Source organism: Schistocerca nitens, chromosome 1 (assembly GCF_023898315.1).
Source record: "Schistocerca nitens isolate TAMUIC-IGC-003100 chromosome 1, iqSchNite1.1, whole genome shotgun sequence".
Lineage (NCBI taxonomy): Eukaryota > Metazoa > Arthropoda > Insecta > Orthoptera > Acrididae > Schistocerca > Schistocerca nitens.
In genome coordinates, this window is record NC_064614.1 from 622,764,436 (window position 1) to 622,788,004 (window position 23,569).

At 40.4% G+C, this 23,569-nt stretch overlaps 1 protein-coding gene across 3 annotated transcripts in view; it reads right to left on the minus strand.

The window, feature by feature from the left end:
• The window catches only part of LOC126257526 (uncharacterized), a 178,103-nt gene that overhangs the window by 72,404 nt on the left and 82,130 nt on the right, over positions 1-23,569 (minus strand). Inside the window, exon 1 of one of the 3 annotated variants that reach the window (XM_049955571.1) lies at positions 24-134. The exons of 1 other annotated variant lie outside the window; for it this stretch is intronic. The gene's annotated coding sequence lies outside the window, so the exon portion shown is untranslated. Of the gene's footprint in view, positions 1-23; positions 135-23,569 lie in introns of those variants that run through there. One more of the 3 variants, XM_049955572.1, reaches the window with a different exon arrangement.

Genomic DNA, 23,569 nt, shown 5'->3' on the forward strand with positions numbered 1-23,569 from the left:
AAATCAACTAATTCTTTACGCACCTTGTTAATAAATACTTTACAACGCCGATTACTTACACAGCTAATACTACAAACACAGCAACAACAACCTCAAAGACATCTCAGACATTTCACAGATATACATGGATGAAGTATGGGGGAAAGACTCTCAGACTTCGGTACCACATTCATATTAAAATACTGCGCTTCCACGGGAATTGAAATTAGACCCTAAGTACAAATTTGCAGTTCAGTACCTAGGTGCTTCAAAACTGCTATCTACAAATTCTGCACAAGACGATGGTAAATGGCCTATTTAGATTAGATGTCAACGGAACGGTGGATTGTTCACACTGAACGACGAAAGTCAATAGTTCGCATAGTCAAATTGGTCTTCTACCGAACGGCGAAAATGAGATTATGAGATACCATACGCGATACAAAAAGTCTGTATTTAGTATCTGAATTAAGGAACTAGTAAATATAAAGTTTATTAGAGCAAACTTCACAAGGCGGTTCTTGGTCGATTTTTTATGGTAAATGCCAAGAAGAGAAACATTTTAAAACATCGGCATTTATTTGCTAGCGAAAATACACAGCCTACGAACACACACATCAAAAAAACATTAATAAGGGAATACACAGAGCCTGTTTGCTTTATCCACTGAGCGTTTCCACCCTACGTAACAAATAATATTTCACAAAAACAAAGCAAAATAATTAAATATAGGCTAAGATGATACAAAAGCACGAAATCCATTAATATGAGATAGCGTGGCAAAGTGGTTAAGTTTTGAAGTTAGACGACGACGACGACACCCTTCCCCCTCACCATCTCCAACGTCAACATCAACGTCAACGGCTTGTGTGAATGCCACAGTATGAAATGCATGGTGAAATGTTTTGATAATCCATTCCATATCATTGGGGTGAATTGATCTAAATGACATTACAAAATTGCTTTTTGGGTAAAAATGTAAGAAGCAATAAAAACGTTTCCATTCAAAGGCCATACAGTCCAGAATCGGTATCCCAATCAGGCAATATTGCTGTAAGCACTGAGGCAATTATCCCACCAATGCACCAGGTCGAAGATACCTACATCTACATTTATACTCCGCAAGCCACCCAACGGTGTGAGGCGGAGGGCACTTTACGTGCCACTGTCATTACCTCCCTTTTCTGTTCCAGTCGCGTATGGTTCGCCGGAAGAACGACTGTCTGAAAGCCTCCGTGCGGGCTCGAATCTCTCTAATTTTACATTCGTGATCTCCTCGGGAGGTATACGTAGGGGGAAGCAATATATTCGATACCTCATCCAGAAACGCACCCTCTCGAAACCTGGCGAGCAAGCTACACCGCGGTGCAGAGCGCCTCTCTTGCAGAGTCTGCCACTTGAGTTTGCTAAACATCTCCGTAACGCTATCACGGTTACCAAATAAGCCTGTGACGAAACGCACCGCTCTTCTTTGGATCTTCTCTATCTCTTCCGTTAAAGCGATCTGGTACGGATCCCACACTGATGAGCAATACTCAAGTATAGGTCAAACAGTGAATATTAGTAGTAATTACAAGAAAAGGAAAACGAAGGAATGGTATACTCCACAGTTAGGGCAACTGAAAAATACTGTTATGCTGTATTCTAGTCTGTACAAAACCAGTAAATCAGAACTGTATAAAGACCTGTATGCTAAAGCTAAATGCAAGTACAGGAAGGCAATAAATGAAGCAAAGAAACTGCATAACATAGTAAACACTGAAAAATCTAACAATAAATGCAAGAAGGCCTGGAGTGTAATAAACTCCATTGCACACACTAAACCCAAAGAGGAAATTGCCATTACCCCAGAAGAATTTAATAAATATTGCATTCAGTCCATTGAAGAAATTAGTAGTTCAATAATCAAACCACCTGAAAATGCACTTAGTATTATGGACAGCTGCTTTGAAAAGCTTCCCCCAAGCACCTTCACTTTCACAGAAGTGAGCCCAAATAATATCCTAAAAATAGTGAAAAATTTCAAACCTTCAGTTAGTGTTGATTACTATGATATGTCATGTGATTTGTTGAAAGATGTTATTGATTGTGTGATTTATCCTTTAACCTTTTGTGTTAACAAATGCCTAGTTGAAAGTAAGTTCCCCGACATACTAAAAATTTCTAGAGTTGTGCCCATATACAAAAAAGGGGAAAAGAACTGTCCCGCTAGCTACAGACCTATATCCATGACCCCAGTTTTTTCAAAAATTTTAGAAACGATTATGTATGAGCAAGTTAGTGCCTACTTGGGTAAACTAAATATAATTAGTGATAAACAGTTTGGATTTAGGAAAGGTAAATCCACAACAGATGCAATGGACTCCCTCGTAAAATTAGTCCTAGATGTGTTCGAGGCTAGGGACTATGCCCAGGCTACATTTTGTGACCTGAGCAGAGCCTTTGACTGTGTAGAGCATGACACTGTGCTGAATAAGCTAGTTTACTATGGTTTTGATGACAACAGTATAAATATGTTCAGGTCTTTTCTAGAGAACCGTCAACAAGTTGTGTGCATTGGTAGGGAGAAATCAAATTTGGTTAATGTTAGGTACGGAGTGCCTCAAGGGTCGGTGCTTGGACCTTTACTGTTTATACTAATGATTAATGACCTGCCCTTATTCATAAAATCTCATACAATATTGTATGCTGATGACACAACTTTTCTACATAAAAGCTCTGATCTAGGTACACTGAAAACACTGACCGAAAATACCCTTGCTCAGTCCTCATTATGGTTCAAAGCTAATGGCTTCTTGCTAAATGAAAACAAAACCCAGACACTTTACTTTAGCTTCAGAGAGATTCCTAACTACCAGGAATCAGAAACAGTTAAATTTTTAGGTGTTACTATTGACAATAAATTGACGTGGGAACCACACATTAAAAATATATTGGCTAGGCTTTCAAGAGTGATTTATCTAATTAGAAATTTAAAAAGACATGTTCCCAATGACTATGTGAGATCAGCATATTTTGCCTTCTTCCAAAGCATCATCTCTTATGGAATTTTACTGTGGGGTAGTAGCTGTCATGTAAATGACATTTTACTTTTACAGAAGAAAGTAATAAGAATAATAATGGATTCCGATAAAACAGAACATTGTAAACCTCTGTTTATTAAATTGCAGTGTCTTACAGTAGTAAACATATTCATCTACAATGTTTTAATGTACATTAGAAACAATGTGTCTAATTTTGTGTTGAGAAGTGATATTCATAGCCATAATACTAGAAACAGAACATCTGTAGACGTACCATATCATAGATTATCAAAATCGCATAACTCTTACCTAGTTCTTGGGCTAAGGATGTTCAATAGACTAAGTGCTGACTTTAAAGAACTGCCTGTAAATATCTTTAAAGCTAAATTATACAAGCTACTAGTGAACAATCCGTTTTACTCCATTGACGAATTCTTTGAAGATGAAAATACTGTATTCTAACGTGTACCTATTTTATGTAAACCAATTCACTTCGATATAGTAGTTTATGTAGAAATATATGCTCTTGACTTTGTCTATTGCTGTAATCAGCTGAACGACAATAAAATTATTATTATTATTATTATTATTATTATTATTATTATTATTAAACGAGTGTTTTGCAAGCCACCTCCCTTGTTGATGGACTACATTTTCTAAGGACTCTCAACCTGGTACCCGCCTTACCAACAATTAATTTTATATGATCATTACACTTCAAATCGTTCCGCCGCACGCATACTCCCAGATATTTTACAGAAGTAACTGCTACCAGTGTTTGTTCCGCTATCATATAATCATACAATAAAGGATCCTTCTTTCTACGTATTCGCAATACATTACATTTGTTTATGTTTAGGGTCAGTTGCCACTCCCTGCACCAAGTGCCTATCCGCTGCACATCTTCCTGCATTTCGCTACAATTTTCTAATGCTGCAACTTCTCTGTATACTACAGCATCATCCGCGAAAAGCCGCATGGAACTTCCGACACTATCTGCTAGGTCATTTATATATATTGTGAAAAGTAATGGTCCCATAACACTCCCCTGTGGCACGCCAGAGGTTACTTAAACGTCTGTAGACGTCTCTCCATTGATAACAACATGTTGTGTTCTGTTTGCTAAAAATTCTTCACTCCAGCCACACAGATGGTCTGATATTCCGTAGGCTCTTACTTTGTTTATCAGGCGACAGTGCGGAACTATATCGAACGCCTTCCGGAAGTCAAGAAAAATAGCATCTACCTGGGAGCCTGTATCTAATATTTTCTGGGTCTCATGAACAAATAAAGTGAGTTGGGTCTCACACGATCGCTGTTTCCGGAATCCATGTTGATTCCTACAGAGTAGATTCTGGGTTTCCAAAAACGACATGATACTCGAGCAAAAAACATGTTCTAAAATTCTACAACAGATCGACGTCAGAGATATAGGTCTATAGTTTTGCACATCTGCTCGACGACCCTTCTTGAAGACTGGGACTACCTGTGCTCTTTTCCAATCATTTGGAACCTTCCGCTCCTCTAGAGACTTGCGGTACACGGCTGTTGAAGGGGGGCAAGTTCTTTCGCGTACTCTGTGTAGAATCGAATTGGTATCCCGTCAGGTCCAGTGGACTTTCCTCTGTTGAGTGATTCCAGTTGCTTTTCTATTCCTTGGACACTTATTTCGATGTCAGCCATTTTTTCGTTTGTGCGAGGATTTAGAGAAGGAACTGCAGTGTGGTCTTCCTCTGGGAAACAGCTTTGGAAAAAGGTGTTTAGTATTTCAGCTTTACGCGTCATCCTCTGTTTCAATGCAATCATCATCCCGGAGTGTCTGGATATGCTGTTTCGAGCCACTTACTGATTTAACGTAAGACCAGAACTTCCTAGGATGTCCTGTCAAGTCAGTACATAGAATTTTACTTTCGAATTCACTGAACGCTTCATGCATAGCCCCTCCTTACGCTAACTTTGACATCGTTTAGCTTCTGTTTGTCTGAGAGGTTTTGGCTGCGTTTAAACTTGGAGTGAAGCTCTCTTTGCTTTCGGAGTAGTTTCCTAACTTTGTTGTTGAACCACGGTGGGTTTTTCCCGTCCCTCACAGTTTTACTCGGCACGTTTTGATCTGTTAGGTTGTCTGAAATCTGCCTTATATTACTCTTGCTAAACAGATAAACCTTCCTCCCTTTTTTTTTTTTTACATTCCTATTAACTTCCATATTCAGAGATGCTGCAACGGCCTTATGATCACTGATTCCCTGTTCTGCACTTAGAGTCGAAAAGTTCGGGTCTGTTTGTTATCAGTAGGTCCAAGATGTTATCTCCATGAGTCGGTTCTCTGTTTAATTGCTCGAGGTAATTTTTGGATAGTGCACTCAGTATAATGTCACTCGATGCTCTGTCCCTACCACCTGTCCTAAACATCTGAGTGTCCCAGTCTATATCTGGTAAATTGAAATCTCCACCTAAGAGAAAGAAAACTGGCATTCTACGGATCGGAGCGTGGAATGTCAGATCCCTTAATCGGGCAGGTAGGTTAGAAAATTTAAAAAGAGAAATGGATAGGTTAAAGTTAGATATAGTGGGAATTAGTGAAGTTCGGTGGCAGGAGGAACAAGACTTTTGGTCAGGTGATTACAGGGTTATAAATACAAAATCAAATAGGGGTAATGCAGGAGTAGGTTTAATAATGAATAAAAAAATAGGAGTGCGGGTTAGCTACTACAAACAGCATAGTGAACGCATTATTGTGGCCAAGATAGACACAAAGCCCATGCCTACTACAGTAGTACAAGTTTATATGCCAACTAGCTCTGCAGATGATGAAGAAATTGATGAAATGTATGACGAGATAAAAGAAATTATTCAGGTAGTGAAGGGAGATGAAAATTTAATAGTCATGGGTGACTGGAATTCGTCAGTAGGAAAAGGGAGAGAAGGAAACATAGTAGGTGAATATGGATTGGGGGGAAGAAATGAAAGAGGAAGCCGCCTTGTAGAATTTTGCACAGAGCATAACTTAATCATAGCTAACACTTGGTTCAAGAATCATAAAAGAAGGTTGTATACCTGGAAGAATCCTGGAGATACTAATAGGTATCAGATAGATTATATAATGGTAAGACAGAGATTTAGGAACCAGGTTTTAAATTGTAAGACATTTCCAGGGGCAGATGTGGATTCTGACCACAATCTATTGGTTATGAACTGCAGATTGAAACTGAAGAAACTGCAAAAAGGAGGGAATTTAAGGAGATGGGACCTGGATAAACTGAAAGAACCAGAGGTTGTACAGAGTTTCAGGGAGAGCATAAGGGAACAATTGACAGGAATGGGGGAAAGAAATACAGTAGAAGAAGAATGGGTAGCTCTGAGGGATGAAGTAGTGAAGGCAGCAGAGGATCAAGTAGGTAAAAAGACGAGGGCTAATAGAAATCCTTGGGTAACAGAAGAAATATTGAATTTAATTGATGAAAGGAGGAGATATAAAAATGCAGTAAATGAAGCAGGCAAAAGGGAATACAAACGTCTCAAAAATGAGATCGACAGAAAGTGCAAAATGGCTAAGCAGGGATGGCTAGAGGACAAATGTAAGGATGTAGAGGCTTGTCTCACTAGGGGTAAGATAGATACTGCCTACAGGAAAATTAAAGAGACCTTAGGAGAGAAGAGAACCACTTGTATGAATATCAAGAGCTCAGATGGCAACCCAGTTCTAAGCAAAGAAGGGAAGGCAGAAAGGTGGAAGGAGTATATAGAGGGTTTATACAAGGGCGAAGTACTTGAGGACAATATTATGGAAATGGAAGAGGATGTAGATGAAGATGAAATGGGAGATAAGATACTGCGTGAAGAGTTTGACAGAGCACTGAAAGACCTGAGTCGAAACAAGGCCCCGGGAGTAGACAACATTCCATTAGAACTACTGATGGCCTTGGGAGAGCCAGTCATAACAAAACTCTACAATCTGGTGAGCAAGATGTATGAGACAGGCGAAATACCCACAGACTTCCAGAAGAATATAATAATTCCAATACCAAAGAAAGCAGGTGTTGACAGATGTGAAAACTACCGAACTATCAGTTTAATAAGTCACAGCTGCAAAATACTAACGCGAATTCTTTACAGACGAATGGAAAAACTGGTAGAAGCGGACCTCGGGGAAGATCAGTTTGGATTCCGTAGAAATGTTGGAACACGTGAGGCAATACTAACCTTACGACTTATCTTAGAAGAAAGATTAAGAAAAGGCAAACCTACGTTTCTAGCATTTGTAGACTTAGAGAAAGCATTTGACAACGTTAACTGGAATACTCTCTTTCAAATTCTGAAGGTGGCAGGGGTAAAATACAGGGAGCGAAAGGCTATTTACAATTTGTACAGAAACCAGATGGCAGTTATAAGAGTCGAGGGACATGAAAGGGAAGCAGTGGTTGGGAAAGGAGTGAGACAGGGTTGTAGCCTCTCCCCGATGTTATTCAATCTGTATATTGAGCAAGCAGTAAAGGAAACAAAAGAAAAATTCGGAGTAGGTATTAAAATTCATGGAGAAGAAGTAAAAACTTTGAGGTTCGCCGATGACATTGTAATTCTGTCAGAGACAGCAAAGGACTTGGAAGAGCAGTTGAACGGAATGGACAGTGTCTTGAAAGGAGGATATAAGATGAACATCAACAAAAGCAAAACGAGGATAATGGAATGTAGTCTAATTAAATCGGGTGACGCTGAGGGGATTAGATTAGGAAGTGAGACACTTAAAGTAGTAAAGGAGTTTTGCTATTTAGGGAGTAAAATAACTGATGATGGTCGAAGTAGAGAGGATATAAAATGTAGACTGACAATGGCAAGGAAATCGTTTCTGAAGAAGAGAAATTTGTTAACATCGAGTATAGATTTAAGTGTCAGGAAGTCGTTTCTGAAAGTATTTGTATGGAGTGTAGCCATGTATGGAAGTGAAACATGGACGATAACCAGTTTGGACAAGAAGAGAATAGAAGCTTTCAAAATGTGGTGCTACAGAAGAATGCTGAAGATAAGGTGGGTAGATCACGTAACTAATGAGGAGGTATTGAATAGGATTGGGGAGAAGAGAAGTTTGTGGCACAACTTGACTAGAAGAAGGGATCGGTTGGTAGGACATGTTTTGAGGCATCAAGGGATCACAAATTTAGCATTGGAGGGCAGCGTGGAGGGTAAAAATCGTAGAGGGAGACCAAGAGATCAATACACTAAGCAGATTCAGAAGGATGTAGGTTGCAGTAGGTACTGGGAGATGAAGAAGCTTGCACAGGATAGAGTAGCATGGAGAGCTGCATCAAACCAGTCTCAGGACTGAAGACTACAACAACAACACCTAAGACTATAACATTCTGAGAAAATTTATGTGAAATGTATTCCAAATTTTCTCTCAGTTGTTCTGCCACTAATGCTGCTGAGTCGGGAGGTCGGTAAAAGGAGCCAATTATTAACCTAGCTCGGTTGTTGAGTGTAACCTCCACCCATAATAATTCACAGGAACTATCCACTTCTACTTCACTACAGGATAAACTACTACTAACAGCGACAAACACGTCACCACCGGTTGCATGCAATCTATCCTTTCTAAACACCGCCTGTGCCTTTGTAAAAATTTCGGCAGAATTTATCTCCGGCTTCAGCCAGCTTTCTGTACCTATAACGATTTCAGCTTCGGTGCTTTCTATCAGCGCTTGAAGTTCCAGTACTTTACCAATGCAGCTTCGACAGTTTACAATTACAATACCGATTGCTGCTTGGTCCCCGCATGTCCTGACTTTGCCCCGCACCCTTTGAGGCTGTTGCCCTTTCTGTACTTGCCCGGGGCCATCTAACCTAAAAAACCGCCCAGTCCACGCCACACAACCCCTGCTACCCGTGTAGCCGCTTGCTGCGTGTAGTGGACTCCTGAAATATCCAGCGGAACCCGAAACCCCACCACCCTATGGCGCAAGTCGAGGAATCTGCAGCCCACACGGTCGCAGAACCGTTTCAGTCTCTGATTCAGACCCTCCACTCGGCTCTGTACCAAAGGTCCGCAGTCAGTCCTGTCGACGATGCTGCAGATGGTGAGCTCTGCTTTCATCCCGCTAGCGAGACTGGCAGTCTTCACCAAATCAGATGGCCGCCGGAAGCCTGAGAGGATTTCCTCCGATCCATAGTGACACACATCATTGGTGCCGACATGAGCGACAACCTGCAGATGGGTGCACCCTGTACCCTTCATGGCATCCGGAAGGACCCTTTCCACATCTGGAATGACTCTCCCCAGTATGCACACGGAGTGCACATTGGTTTTTTTCCCCCTCTCTTGCTGCCCATAGGTGAAACACTGTATCTTTCTGTGTGCAGAAGTCCATAACTGCTACACATCCTCGCCTGATAGGAATCCTTTAAGGGGCCGAAGGCATGATAAATGTGTGGAGAAAGATCAGGACTATTGTGCAGGTGCTCAAGTGTCTCAAATTCGAGTTGACGTATTTCTGCATTACAACAGTTGCAGTATCAGTACGTGCGTTATCATGAAGCATTGGCACCCCTTGGTGCATCATTCCACAACGATGGTTTTTGAAGACATGCTGCATACACAATCTTCAGTCTCTGATGTATGTCTAACAGTATTTGTCGTTTGGCAGCCATGAGATGTTGGTCCTGTTTGGATGCATTTGTTAATGATGTCGCCATTTCACATTTCCACACTTACCACAAACATGTCAGAAAAACACGTATGTCACACTAATCCCTTTCCTACATGTCATTGCTTATATACCTGCATTGGAACTGTGCGATGTCGCATATATGCTGTGTTAATGCCCTGAACTTTCTATTCATCCCTTATAATTATAATATTTTGTCACATGGCTAAACAGCTTCTATATGATATGGGACTTTGTAATGTGTATATCAGCTGTTTAAATCCCCACCTCAGTTCATTACTGTAAATTGGTTGATAAACAACTTAATCTTATAATTTCTTTCTTGAATTTGAAAGTAGGGGGTTACGGTATTGCAAGCAAATTTGAACTACAAAACTGCCACTTCTAAATGATAGCCATCGGTACGTGAAGTATATGGAAGTCTGAACTCACAAACAGGAGATAAAAATAAAGAAAGAGATTTTAGACTTCTCATCCAACACTGACATATGAAAAGTTATGTTGAGAAAAGAACAGTGGGCAGAAACCCTTAAATCTTTGGGAAAAAATGAAAAATACTATGCTTTTCAAGAAACTTTAACAAAGCATTTCAAGCAGTGTTTCCAAAAACCAGGAAAGAAAGAAAAATTCTCCAAAACAAGCAGTGGGTCATGAAGGAAATAACAGAACTGAGGGCTACCTCAAAAGTAGAAAGACAAAGAAAACAGCACCAAAAGAAGTACAGAAAGTTGATAAAACAAGCAAAAGCCAATCAGTAAATGAAATTACTTCAAAATTAACAAATTAAATGAAAAAAAGCCTGGTTATATTTACCACTAAGAGGGGCAAAAGAAAAACACACAAAGACAAATGAAATAGAATCTATGAAAGTGGGTAACAAAATCATCATAGATGGAACAGAAATTGGCAACATCCTGAATACTAAGTACATATATAGAGTAGAAAACCTAAAGCATGGAACTATAACAATAATGGAAATTCTTGGATGAAGCAATACATAAAATAAAGGAAAGGCAACATTCATCCACAAAAGTGGATCACGCAGGGAGCACAGAAGCATGTAACAAAACAGCATTCACACTAGCTTCCAAGAAATAGCTGTTTTTCTAGCCAAAGTACACACATTCTCACACACAACCATACAGACACCCAAATGCACAATCCCACAGTCAGGGCAAGACACGCGAGAATAACAGCCACGGAAGTCATCAGACCACAGTCACAGACAACCTAAGCCACTTGTTCTTGAGACCAGCATCTGATGAAGTAACAAATGTTATAAAAAAAGCTAAAGGCAAAGATATCTGCTGGACATGATGTAGGGTCAAACTACAGAATTAAGCAAGTGGCAGCAGAAATAAGAGCACCACTATTGGATACTGTCAACTGCCAACTGCTCAATCCAAGGAGTATTTCCTAATCGACTTAAATTACCTAAAGTAGTACTGGCAGCCAAGGGTGTCCATATGATAGCTTGTAGGGGAGGCAGGGTGCTAGACCTGGAGGTATGGAGTAGTTTGAATATTTTGGGAGATGAATGGAGCACTCATAAGAAAAGTTCCTGTTTCGGCTGAGTTAAAAACCTAAAGAACACTGGCTTTTAACTCAATCTCTTGAAGTAAAAACACCCAACTACACTACATTTTCTCTTTTCTCCCATTTGAGAGCCTTGGGGGGGGGGGGGGGGGAGGGGGCACACAGACCCTACCTTGCCCCAGGGACATGGGCATCTCCTTCATGGTATCTGTATACAAAAAGGGAAGGCTTGGTGATCCTACAAATTACAAGCCAGTATTGTTTGTGTCGTGCTTCTCAAAAATATTAGAAATGGTCCTGCTTGACACACTGACTGCTTTCCTCAAAAAGCGAAGTGTAATAACTCCAGCACAGTATGGATACGAGAAAGGGAATCAACAGAAACAGGAACTGAATCTCTAACAGAATTCATTGTACAGGCCTTGGACAAAAAGATGGTAGTGTTTGGAGTTTTCCTTGATTTATGCAAGATGTTTGAAACAATAAATCACACAGTCTTGGTAAATAAATTAGAGAATACTGGTATTTGTGGAAATGCAGTAGACTGGACATCATCATCAGTAACAAAGGACAATATGTGGTCACTGAAAACTTACGCAGATAAGAAGTAAAACATGTCAACTATGGTTTATCTCAATTATCTGTACAGGGACATATCCCATTCAATAAAGCAGGGCTGTAAGAAATGGCTTCAGTTAAGTTTTCTGCCAGTCGTCTGCACATTTTTGCATTTGCTATGCTGCCGAATGTATGGAGGAAGTTTGTACTGCACCTTCTATGGGGAATGGTCAGTATGCTGAGCCCTGGATATTGGTGCGGCACGTGCAATTAACGGCATAGTGAGCCGAGTGGGTCTTGGCAGTGGAACATACGCAGAGCAAAGTTGTGGCTTGCAGAGAGAGGAGCTGTTTTTGAAAACCATGATTCAAGACTGTTGGAGAGTGGGGCTTACAGCTGTCCATCTCTGATGTATTTTTTTGAGGGAGAGCACAAGAGTGGACAGTGTGATTTGTGCTGGTTGTCTAAGCGATGTGGGGGATGTCGTTTTCAGCAGCAATGAATTATAAGGTACTGTACTGTGAATGCACTCTGTTTTTGTTTGGTGCATTCTGTTGTAGCATTGCACTTCGAATGGGTGATATTGGAGAAAATTATTTTTGGAATATGGTTGGTCGTGGCGGTTTGACTTGCCACTGTGAACTTGTGTCATCGCTCCTTTGGAATATACAGTTGGCTGCTACAGTGATTTAGTCATCATGCTTACACTATGATGTATCTTCAAAGTGAACTGTTAGCATGTCATTTCAGTTTAGTAATTGCATGCCTCCCCTGAATGTATTGTAAAATGAACATGTTAATGGCTTATATGGAATGGCTGTGGGTGAGTGGATTATTTATTAAAGAAGGAGAGCCCCTAATGTAGTTTTAGCTGAATTGCTATATGTTTCATTCAGTAATTTATTAATTTAACTGAAATGGTAAATTATTAACATGCCACAGCACTTGTGCTTATCACGAGTTCTGTTGGAGATTCCATCTAAAGTTAATTTCACTTCTTTTGGGTTCAGACGTGCACCAAGTGACCCAAGCTCTGGGCAGGGTTGAAATTTAACTAAATGGGTTAATGTTGAGCCCATTGTTGAGATGCAGAACCATGTATAAATCCAATCTACTTTTAAAGGATTTTAAAAGTTTTAGAATTTGGTAAACCTTCTTTTAGTAAAGTTTTTTTTTCCATTTAAAAAAAAAATAATTTTTTGATTAAATTTTTTGTTCAAAATAATATGTTTGTATGAGTATTTTATTCAAAAGAAATTTTGGGTTTATATATATTTTTATGCATTGTAAATAAAATATGGCATTGGGATGTTCTTAAATAAATGTGTGATATAAGTGCAGCCCATGTGTGAATTGTCCCTGACCACCACATTATCGTTGGTTGCTGCCTTGTATTCTCTTTCAATGTCAAGTAGATTTAATGCTTTGGTATCATTCTGGTAGCAGGTAGTGTGGTTCTTGGGGCTGTTCCATACAGGTTGCAAATATAAAAGTCAATATTATGTGGTATTTTCTGTTTCAGAATGGATTCAAGAAATATATTGAACTTGCTTGGTTGAGAGATGAGGATTTAGCCTATGAACTGCAAAGTCAAAAATTTGGAAAAATGTAAAAGTACTACTGCCGAATTGATTCAGCAGATGACAGTGACTGCCGAATTGATTCAGCAGGTGACAGTGCTTTGGATAAACCAATTCAGTATTCAGTTTATTCACCATTGACCACTTACAGCGGAATAGGTCTGAACATTAAATATACAATTAACAATAACTTTCCAGTAAAGTTTTTACAATTTAATTCCCTTTTTTTTAGGAATATTCTTATGATGCTGGAAGTTTATTGAAGAGTTTTAAACTCATTATTTTGTGTGAGTTTGCAGTCTTTGTGAGTCTGTGTCTTGGTATGTCGAAGTCCAGTTTGCCTCTGGTGTTGTGGGGATGTATGTTCTCTCTGGTCTTGAACTCATTTAAGTTGCTTTTGACATAAAGCAGCGCTGTGTAGATGTATAGATTCACAACAGTTAATATCATGTGCTTGATAAAGAGGGGGCGGGAGTGTTCCTTGGGCTTAATTTTGCTCATTATTCTTACTTTTTTTTTTGAATTTTCAGAATTTCACTGACAAAGCAAGAATGTCCCCATAACAATATGCCGTAGGAAATGTGTGACTGAAAGAGGCCAAAATATACCACCTTTAGATACTCATCAGTGACTACATCTGTCAGTCTCCAGAGGACATAACACACTCTTGCTATTCTCTTGCAGATATGGTTAATGTGTTCCTCCCAGTTTAATTTTGAATCAATGTGGAATCCTAACAATTTTATTGATTTGCTTTAAACAGCTGTAGTTAAACCCAGAATTAGTTCTTGTGTTTTATCAGGATTACACAGGAGTTCATTAGAAGAAAACCAATCCATTACTAGTTTTAGTTTTTCCTGTGTTGCCTAATGCAGTTCTGTTGTGTCATGGTGTGTATTGATCAATGTTGTATCATCTGCATAACACACAATTGAATTTGCTCCTACATGGTAAGATAAGTCATTAATTGCAATGATGAACAGAAAAGGACCTAGGACCGAGCCCTGAGGCACTCCAGTCCGAACTTCCTTCAGTGAGGAGCATCTACTTTTAATTGATACAAACTGTCTCCTGTTACTTAAGTATGATTCGATTACATCCAAAGATGGTTTGTGTATGCCATAAAATTCCAGCTTTGTAAGTAAGTTGTTAGATGGTATGCAGTCGAAAGCTTTGCTAAGATCACGAAGTACAACTGATACTAGATCCTTACTTTCGAATGCAGTTAACACCTGGTTAACAACTTCAGTGACAGCAGTAGTAGTATTTTTACCATGTCTATATGCAAACTGTCTGTAGGAGAGGAGATCATGTTTATCAAAATAGTTATTTAGTTGACTGTGCACTACATATTCAAAAACTTTAGAGAAAATTGGGACAATAGAAACTGGTTGATAGTTTTGGGGCAGATACTTATCTCCCTTTTTAAAGACTGGTATCACTTGAGCAGTTTTGTGTGCATCTGGGAAAACTCCAGATTCTAAACACATATTATTGTATCACCATCAGTGGATCCTGGAAAGGTGTGTTCAGCTGTTGCTGTATCTGTTACTGAATTTCAGGCTTGAAAGGAATTGTTTGAAAAAACAGCTCTCTCCTACAATCACGTTAGGCATATACAAGCACACCTGGAACGTTACCAGAATAGGTTGAGTGGTCTAGATGGAGTGACTGTTTGTGGCGAAATTAAATCTAAAATTGTTGACCTTGGGATTTAAATTAAGGGGTTAGCCAGTGGTCATCAGGGGTTAATGAGGAAGTGGAGGAGACGGGGAGTGGAGGCAGGGTGATAGTGATAAATTAACTTACCCAGGAATATTGTTTTCAGAAGTCCCCAACTCCTTGGAGGACCAGCTACAGAAACAAGCCAATTGGGATGTAAAGTCAGTTCCATAAGCATTAAAGTTAGCCCATTTGATGGCAGAATAAAAGTGAGGCATTGAGTATATCTAATCATCAGTAGTTATGCATAATAGCTGTTAAGATAAAATGTATTTTGTTGCAATTAGTGCAAAAGGCAATTAATCTGGGTCCTAATTTTACTAATTTACATAGGAAGCTGATAGAACAGATAGTTATGCTTATAGCATTCTGAGAGTTACTTCACAAGAATTAGGTAGGGAACAAGGGAGGAATGAATTCAGTCAATGGGCTACACCATTAGTCATTATTAAGAAGCCGCTAGGTAAACTCCGTCTTTGAAATGACTTTAAGGTGACAGTTAGCTCACCGTCCATGATTGATATTTATCCTATTTTGTGCTTGGGCAAACTTATAATGAAACTAGTGAGGGAAGAATATTTTTCAAAACTTGATTTGACAGAAGCATATTTACAGCTGTCACATGATGATGAATAACATCAGCTTCTTGTTGTTAATATGGTGTACAACCTCTACAGGTACAAGCAATTGGTTCCTGGCATTGCAAAAATGCCTGCCATTTTTCAGTCTTATTTGGAACAGCTTAATCAATGCACTCCTTGTATCAACTACCTCGACAACACAGTCCTTACTGGTCCCACCACCAAGGACCATCTCCGCAATCTTCATTTTTGTTTCAAACCTCATCTGATGTGAGTCTTAAGTGCAACTTGGAATAGCCACATTTCTTCCAATCATCTACAGATTACTTTGGTCGTGTTATTTCTCATCGGGGGATTCTGCTGACCAACAGCCACATAGCAGCTATTGTGGCTCTCCTGCACCCTACAAATGTGTAAGAAGTCCAAGCATTCTTAGCCAAAGTTGCATATTACCACATGTTTCTTCTGTAGACTGCTTCAGTTACCTATCCTCTCAATCAGCTGCTTAAGAAATGTGGACCCCCGGCTGCTGCCATTCTTTCATGAATTTGAAAGATTGTTCGTGTTCCATCCTATGCTTGGCCACCTTCAGCCGAGACTTCAGCTCGTGGTTACAGCAGACACACTGCAGTATGGCTTGAGCCTGTATTGCCTCAATATCATGCTGATGGTTCAGAACAGCAAGTCAATTTTCTATCGAAGACGCTTAATTATGTACAGAAAAATTACTCTCAAATTGAGTAGGCGGCTCTCACTATTCATGTGTTTCTATACACAGTTAAGTTTCATTTGGTGACTGATCGCACACCATTAGTGTCTCTTTTTAGGCCCGTGGCACATTTACGAGACAAGACAGCCCATGAACTACAATGGTGGATCCTAATCCTTAGTAGATATAATTGTGAGCTTCATTTCCGCCTGACCCTAGTTTTGATAAAGATGAAGTATTTTGTTTTTATCTTAATAAGGAAGCTCGCCAGACAGTGGACGAAGTCCCTATTACCAGTTCTTGCATTTATGAAGCTGTCAATATGATCAGCAAGGGTGGCTTGAGTGAACTCCGGCTCGTGCCTTTGATTCCATCTGCAATTACTTTTTGCTAAGACACAGAGTCATACTCTTGAATGGTGTTCTCTTATTTTCCACAGAAAATGCTGTTCCACGGGTGGTCTTTCAGGCAGCTCTCTGGAAAATCATTCATCACTTTCTACATCAGGATCATTGGGATGCCTCGTGCACAAAAATGCTGGCTCATTGACATGTCCACTGGCCTCACATTGATTGTAAGAGTGAACATTCAATCAATGCTTTCTCTAAATGTGCAGGTCATCAGGCCTCTCTCTCCAAGGCAATTTTATTCACAGTGGCCTGTCCATCACAGCCATGGGAGCGGGTCTATATCGACTTTGCTAGCACCTCTTGGATGTTTATTGGTTGGTGGTCATTGACACTTACTCCCAATTTTCCTACATAGCTAACTGCCACTCCACCACAGCAGATGCATCAATGTAGGCTCTCACTCTATTTCTCCATTGAAGGCTTGCCCTGCAATCTGGTAACTGACAATGGTCTTCAATTCATCCCTCAGACTTTTCAAAATTTTTGTGCAACATGTTCATTCACCTGTGTTCCACCCTCAATCAAATGTGAAGGTGGAATGCTTCATCGACACTTTTAAGACATAAATGAAGAAGTATATTGGTGATATCCCTCCAGATGCTTTCTTAGTTTCTACATGTTTACGCCCATCAGTGAGAAGAACCTGGCAGAGATTCTGCATGGCCACCAGCAGTACTGTATCTCCTGCTTCCTGCACCAAGGCTGCCCAAGGCTTCTACAGAAATGAATTTACATGGCTGGGACTCCAGTCTGGGCTTGCATGTTTGGTAAAGATCAGTGCTGGAGCTCAGCTATTATTCACAGCCAATGCTGTCAGCGTGTCTTCATGTTGCAGACGGAAGACAGGCTGGTGACCCACCACTGAAATCAAATCTGTCCTCCAAGTGGAGGACTGGTCTCCACCACCTTCACGCACACCTGTGATCGTCCACACTGCACAGTCCGTCACCTCCATTCCCTGTCACCCTTTCACTAATTCTGCCCATATATGATACTACATCTTGTTCACCTTCCTCCATTGTTTCCAGCCTCGGCCAATTCCTCAGGGACTGGTCATGAATGACCATTTACAGCAGCCAGGGGCATCACATGAACTGCAGGCACTGCTTCCACTGGAGCCATTTTCTGACCCTGAGTTGTAGGTCACCTCCATGAATTCGGTGCCGGCGTCAGTGCTGCCAACGGTTGGCATCCCACCCACGTGTGTCCACCTGTAGGGATCCATTACCGTCCAGGTCACTTTCAAGTCTATTCTTCAATGCAGGATATGTGGGAACTCTTTGCGGTACAGGGTGCATCCACCGGCAGCACACAGAAGAAACTGACATCGCGACCTCGAGCACCAAGCATTGTCTCACATTATGGAGGAGGGATGCTGGAGTGACACTGGCCTACAGGTGACCCAACAACAGGAGAGGACTCTGGAAACCTGTAGTTACCACACTAGCTGCAGCAGCACATCATCATCTGTTGAAGTCAGCAGGACACGAGGCACTGGTCTGTCACTTGTTTGATCAGCTCACGCCACTGTGTGGCAGCTAAGCTTGACACCAGCAGGTAGCAACTTCAGGTAGCATGGACAGCTGTACCTCCCAAGTGATGCACACAGCTGCTATCAAGTGCCACCAAGTGGAATATTCTAATGTTTGTCTATTTAAGCAAGGAGCAGAGTGATCTCTCCCTCACTCTGCTATGTTCCACGTGACTTCACTCCACCCACAGATCTCTGATGTAGTAAAGGTACTGCCCTGCCAATGCACAAGTACGCTATAATGAATGTATTTTTTGTTGTGAGCATTGAAGTAATCATACTTTTACTGCTGTTCTCTACTGTGTGTGTTACTACAGGGGGGAAAGTTAATTCAGGGCTGCTAGTAGGAAATCTGCCTGGTGCTTCTACAGAGATGAAAGGCAGATCTATTAAATGCTTTAACTGTGGAAATGGGGGCTATATTAGTAAGAAGTGCTGGCAAGGACCAAAGATCAAGAACAGTTGTACGATCAATAAAGAGAAGTATAGCGAGGGTAACAGGATTTGTAGCATATGCCGTAAGGATAGAAACAGGTTGCCTGTCATTTGTTGCTCCATCAACAACAAATCAGTTTGTGCCCTTATGGATACAGGTAGCATCCTTAGTGCAGTTTATAAAGGTTGGAAAACCAGAATATTTGTAAATGGGGCATGTTGGAATCAGAGAAAAGCAACTATACTGCTGCTAACAAGATGTGCATTGGGGTGGAGGGAGTAATTTTGGTGAAGGTTAGCATTAGTGGCTGTTCCTTGAGAACTAAGGTGAGAGTAATGTTGGATTTATCAACACCTTGCATTCTAGGTGCTGTATTCATTAGAAAATTCAGTTAGTGATTAACTGGGTAGATAACAACAATTTCTTCAAATTTTGACATGGTTCTAAAGTTACCTTTTGTCAGCAGACTAGGCAGTACCATTGAGAAGCACTTTGCAGAAATGGGATGGTGTGCTAAGTCAGAGGGAAAGGTGAAATCCAATTAAGTTAACGTGTAGCATTTGGATCCTGAGTACCTACAGTAGAAAAATTAAGGCCCTTCGTGAAGTTTTTTCTGGCTTGCTAACCACTAGATTTGGGTTAACAATCTTTATGGAATATCAGATAGAAGTCAATGATAACATTCTGGTGCAGAAACCACCTAACCATCTCTATCTCTCCTCCCATCAGGCAGAGGAGATTAAAGTTACAGAGAAACTTTTAGATCAGGAAGTTATTTGCCCAATCACCTCACAAAATGCAGCCACAGTTCTCCAGGCTCCTAAATCAGATTGGGATATTTCAGGAGCAGAACAAAAAGATAGTTGCTTTCTGTCCCACTTCCTGATTTGCGTTCTTACTTTGGTTGGTTCAGTGGGGCTCGAGTCTTCACTACATTAGATTTAAATCAAGCAGATAATCATATCTCATTAGTGGAGAATTCCAGGAGGCTGAAAGCATTTGTGACCATCTGGAATTTATTTTAATTCACCTGACTGACTTTTTGGAATGTCCACTGGAGCCACATTTCCATCACAGCTGATGAATAAGATGCATTTGATATATTTGTATACCACTACCTTAATGGTTTAGTGACATACAGTCATAATTTGCAGAAATGTCTACAGCATTTGAGGGAGGTTTCCGTGTGACTGTGGGAGACAGGATTGATGGTTAACCCTGAGAGAGAAAAGTTGTTATTCACCAGTATGTGATTTTTGGGACATACATTTTCTTCAGAGGGAGTAACAGTTGATCTACAAAGGAGTAAGGCTACTCTGATAGTTCCTCTGTCCAGGTATGTTAAGGGAGCAGCTGGATTCATAGGGATAGCAAACTTCTTCAAGAAATTAACTCCCGAATTTGCACATAAGGCTGCCCCACTGAATGTATTAAGGAAAATGGGACAAAAATTCGAATGGGGTGATTCCCAGGAAATGGCATTTGTAGGACTAAAGGAATCTGTTGGTAATGCTTCTGTATTGGCACTATGTGTCTTTAACATTGTGTGTGAAATCTTATGGGACTTAACTGCTAAGGTCATCAGTCCCTAAGTCTTTAACAAACTCTTTATATTGCAGACAGCTGTGTCAATGTCAAGGTTAGGAGCTGTTCTACTCCAGGAAGACGAAGAAGGACGATCAGTCACTGCTTATGCCTTTAGAGGTCTTAATGAGCTACAGCATAAATATTCAGTCTATGAGCTAGAGGCTCTGGCTGTATAGTTTGGTGTAGAGAAGTTCAAGTATTACATGGAACAGAGAGAGTTTACATTGGAAACAAACAACCAAACACTGAGGTAGGGTTTAGGGCAGCTGTGGAAAACTGGGCTGCTAGCCCATTTAAATTTGAGGTGGTTAATATCCACGGTAGTGACAATCAGATAGCTGATCAACTGAAATTTTCACTCTGCAAAGGAATATGCGCTGATATGAAACTTCCTGGCAGATTAAAACTGTGTGCCAGATCGAGACTCAAACTCAGGAACTTTGCCTTTCACAGAGTCTCAGTCTGGTACACAGTTTTAATCTGCCAGGAAGTTTCAGATAGCTGGTAGTTTAAGCAGGATGTTTGACAAGAAAACTGGAGGGAAGGACCTTGATATTCCCTCATCAGGCATACAGCCAAATACCATCAACCTTATACTTCATGAATTTCCAGCATTATTCCAGGGATCCACCCTTATCAGGAACAGGACCCAAATGTAAAAGCTGTCAAAGTACTACCAAATGTAGTAAATGAGTTTTGCTATTTAGACAGTAAAAGAATGTATATGGGTGAAGTAGAGAGGATACAGAATGTAGAATGGCAAAGATAAGAAAATCTTTTCTGAAGAAGAGAAATTTGTTAACATTGAATACAAGTGTTACAATGTCTTTTCTGAAGGCATTTGTCTGACGTGTAGCTTTGTACAGAAATGAAATGTGGATAATACAGTGCAGACAAGAAGAGAATGGAAGCTTTTGAAATGTGGTGCTACAGAAGAATGATGAAGATTAGATGGGTAAATCATGTAAATAATGAAGAGATACTGAATCGAATTGGGGGCAAAGAAATTTGTGGCGTAGCTAGACTAAACAAAGGGATCAGTTGATCAGACACATTTTCAGACATTATATTTAGTACTGGAGGGAAATGTGGGATGGGGGAGAATTGCAGAGGGTGACCAAGAGATGAGTACAGTAAGCAGGTTCAAACGGCTATGGCTTGTTGTAGTAATTCAGAGAGGATGAGCCTTGCACAGGATAGAGTAACATGAAGAGCTACATCAAGCCAATCTTCGGACTAAAGATCACAACAACAGGCTAAATTATCCAAGCTGGCAGCATTAGGTATGATTGATAATCTCTATAGAGACATTAAAAATTTTAAATTCATTGTTCTTTTACTACAATTCTACAGTGATTGACAAAAAATGTAAAGCACCCAAAAGACATCATAGGATGTTAATGTAACTTTGTAAATGCCCACACCGTCATCAGGTATGTAAATGAATACAGCTGCAATCCTCTGTGACAAGTAGAATGGCCACCAGAGTGCATTACTGTTGTTCGTTTTTAATGTTGTTACCAGCTCTGGTAGGGTATACAAAAGGTGTGAACAACTTCAGAAGTTGAGTGATCACTGTAAATGCCGTGGAGGTAGCTTGTACTCATATGAGGCAGCTTTCTCAGCACCTGGTATAGTGTTTGAAAGGAGCCTCACTGTGGGTCTCCACTGGACCAACTGATCGAATTGTGCAATATCCAGATTTGTAGGACACACAGAAGCAACAGTGACCCAATGTTGGACTGCATGTTAATATGAGAGCAGGCACACTGTTGACAAAATTCCAGTTGAAAACATGTGACCACAACAAGGGAGGGTTGTTGAATTACGCAACAAGCACACTGTAAGCCCTTCACACCTGTGCCTGCAACCCAATAGCAAATAGTGCACTCCCTGCAATATTCTGTCTCATTCTGCACCGTTGTCGGGAACAAGCAGCAGTGGTTTAGTGAATAAGCATCCATGCATAGCTGTTAACACCACAACACTAATAGCTGTATTTGTGGCAGTGCCATGACTGAGAAGCAAAGGCTGTTGATGAACAGCATAGCACAGTGACCCATACAGTGTCAATAGGATGCGGTACGTCTTCTGCATGCTATCTTTTCCTCTAATGGGGGGCATGCTGTTTTGACATAAGCAAGTGGCAGTGTGAGGAGCAAGTCACACGACGGCAGGCAGCAGAGCAGGAGTGGCTCTTCAGGCACAGCATGTTGTGACTTGGGCCATGTGATTTCTTTGTTGGACAACTGGACTTCGGAATTCTGCTTGGGGTTGCATGTCCGAGAATAAGTTTTCATTCTGACAGCTCTGGAGGACACGAGGTGGCTGAAGCTATTCCTACTGTGGAAGTCCATGGTTGTCATGCCTTGGTTAAGAAGGAAGCATGCCATCTTAGAACTATGGTCACATACCTTACTTCCATTGAGTAAATTTGGGGACAGCACGAGGTTTGCAAAATGTTCACTTCTATTGTGTTCCCCAGTGCACCACCATCTGCTTATGAACCTTACCTGCCTTCACGGCTATTAAAACTCTAAAAATACTGGTTAAATTTTCGTGCTTGCTTAAGAGCTGGTTGAGGGTACGTTGATTGCGAGTCCAACCACTTATTATACCGACATAAATTTGCAATTTTCTGCAATTAAGGCATACTGTGTTTTTACCTTCTTGTTTATGATAGCTTTGTGAACTTTGATTTAAGTTACCTCATTTATTGCTGTGAGTGGCTTTGATGCTCACTAATTAACTTGTTAACTTTGGGAGTAAAGGTTTCATGCCAATTTCTTGATATTTAAGGTACTGCCTGCTAATGTAATTGAAGTTTGTTTGCCCACCATGTGCATCCATTCAAATCTTGTTGATCTTCCACCTTGCGTGGCAGCCCTTTACTACTGTCACGCCACTGAGTGTTCTGAAAATGAATTACAGTTTCTGCTCCTTTATTGATATGTGTTTGTGTAAAGCTACATTGTGTACAGTTCCATGACTGAATGGCTAAAGTTAATTTATGATTTGATTGTTTGTTGAACTTAAAGATCCTTTTTCTTGCCAGATAATACTGTACTAGCAGTTACTAGTGCCATGCAGAGAAATGTCTTGATTATCTGGGATGTGTCTACATCAGATTTATGCAGAGTAGCTACCTGGATGTAGCTAGTTGGATTTTGAGGTCACAGCTGTGCTGGCTCTTGCTCAACATTACTCATGTGGCCAAACAAAAGTTGCTTGACACAATATTGTAACTGTCTTGGTTTCTTA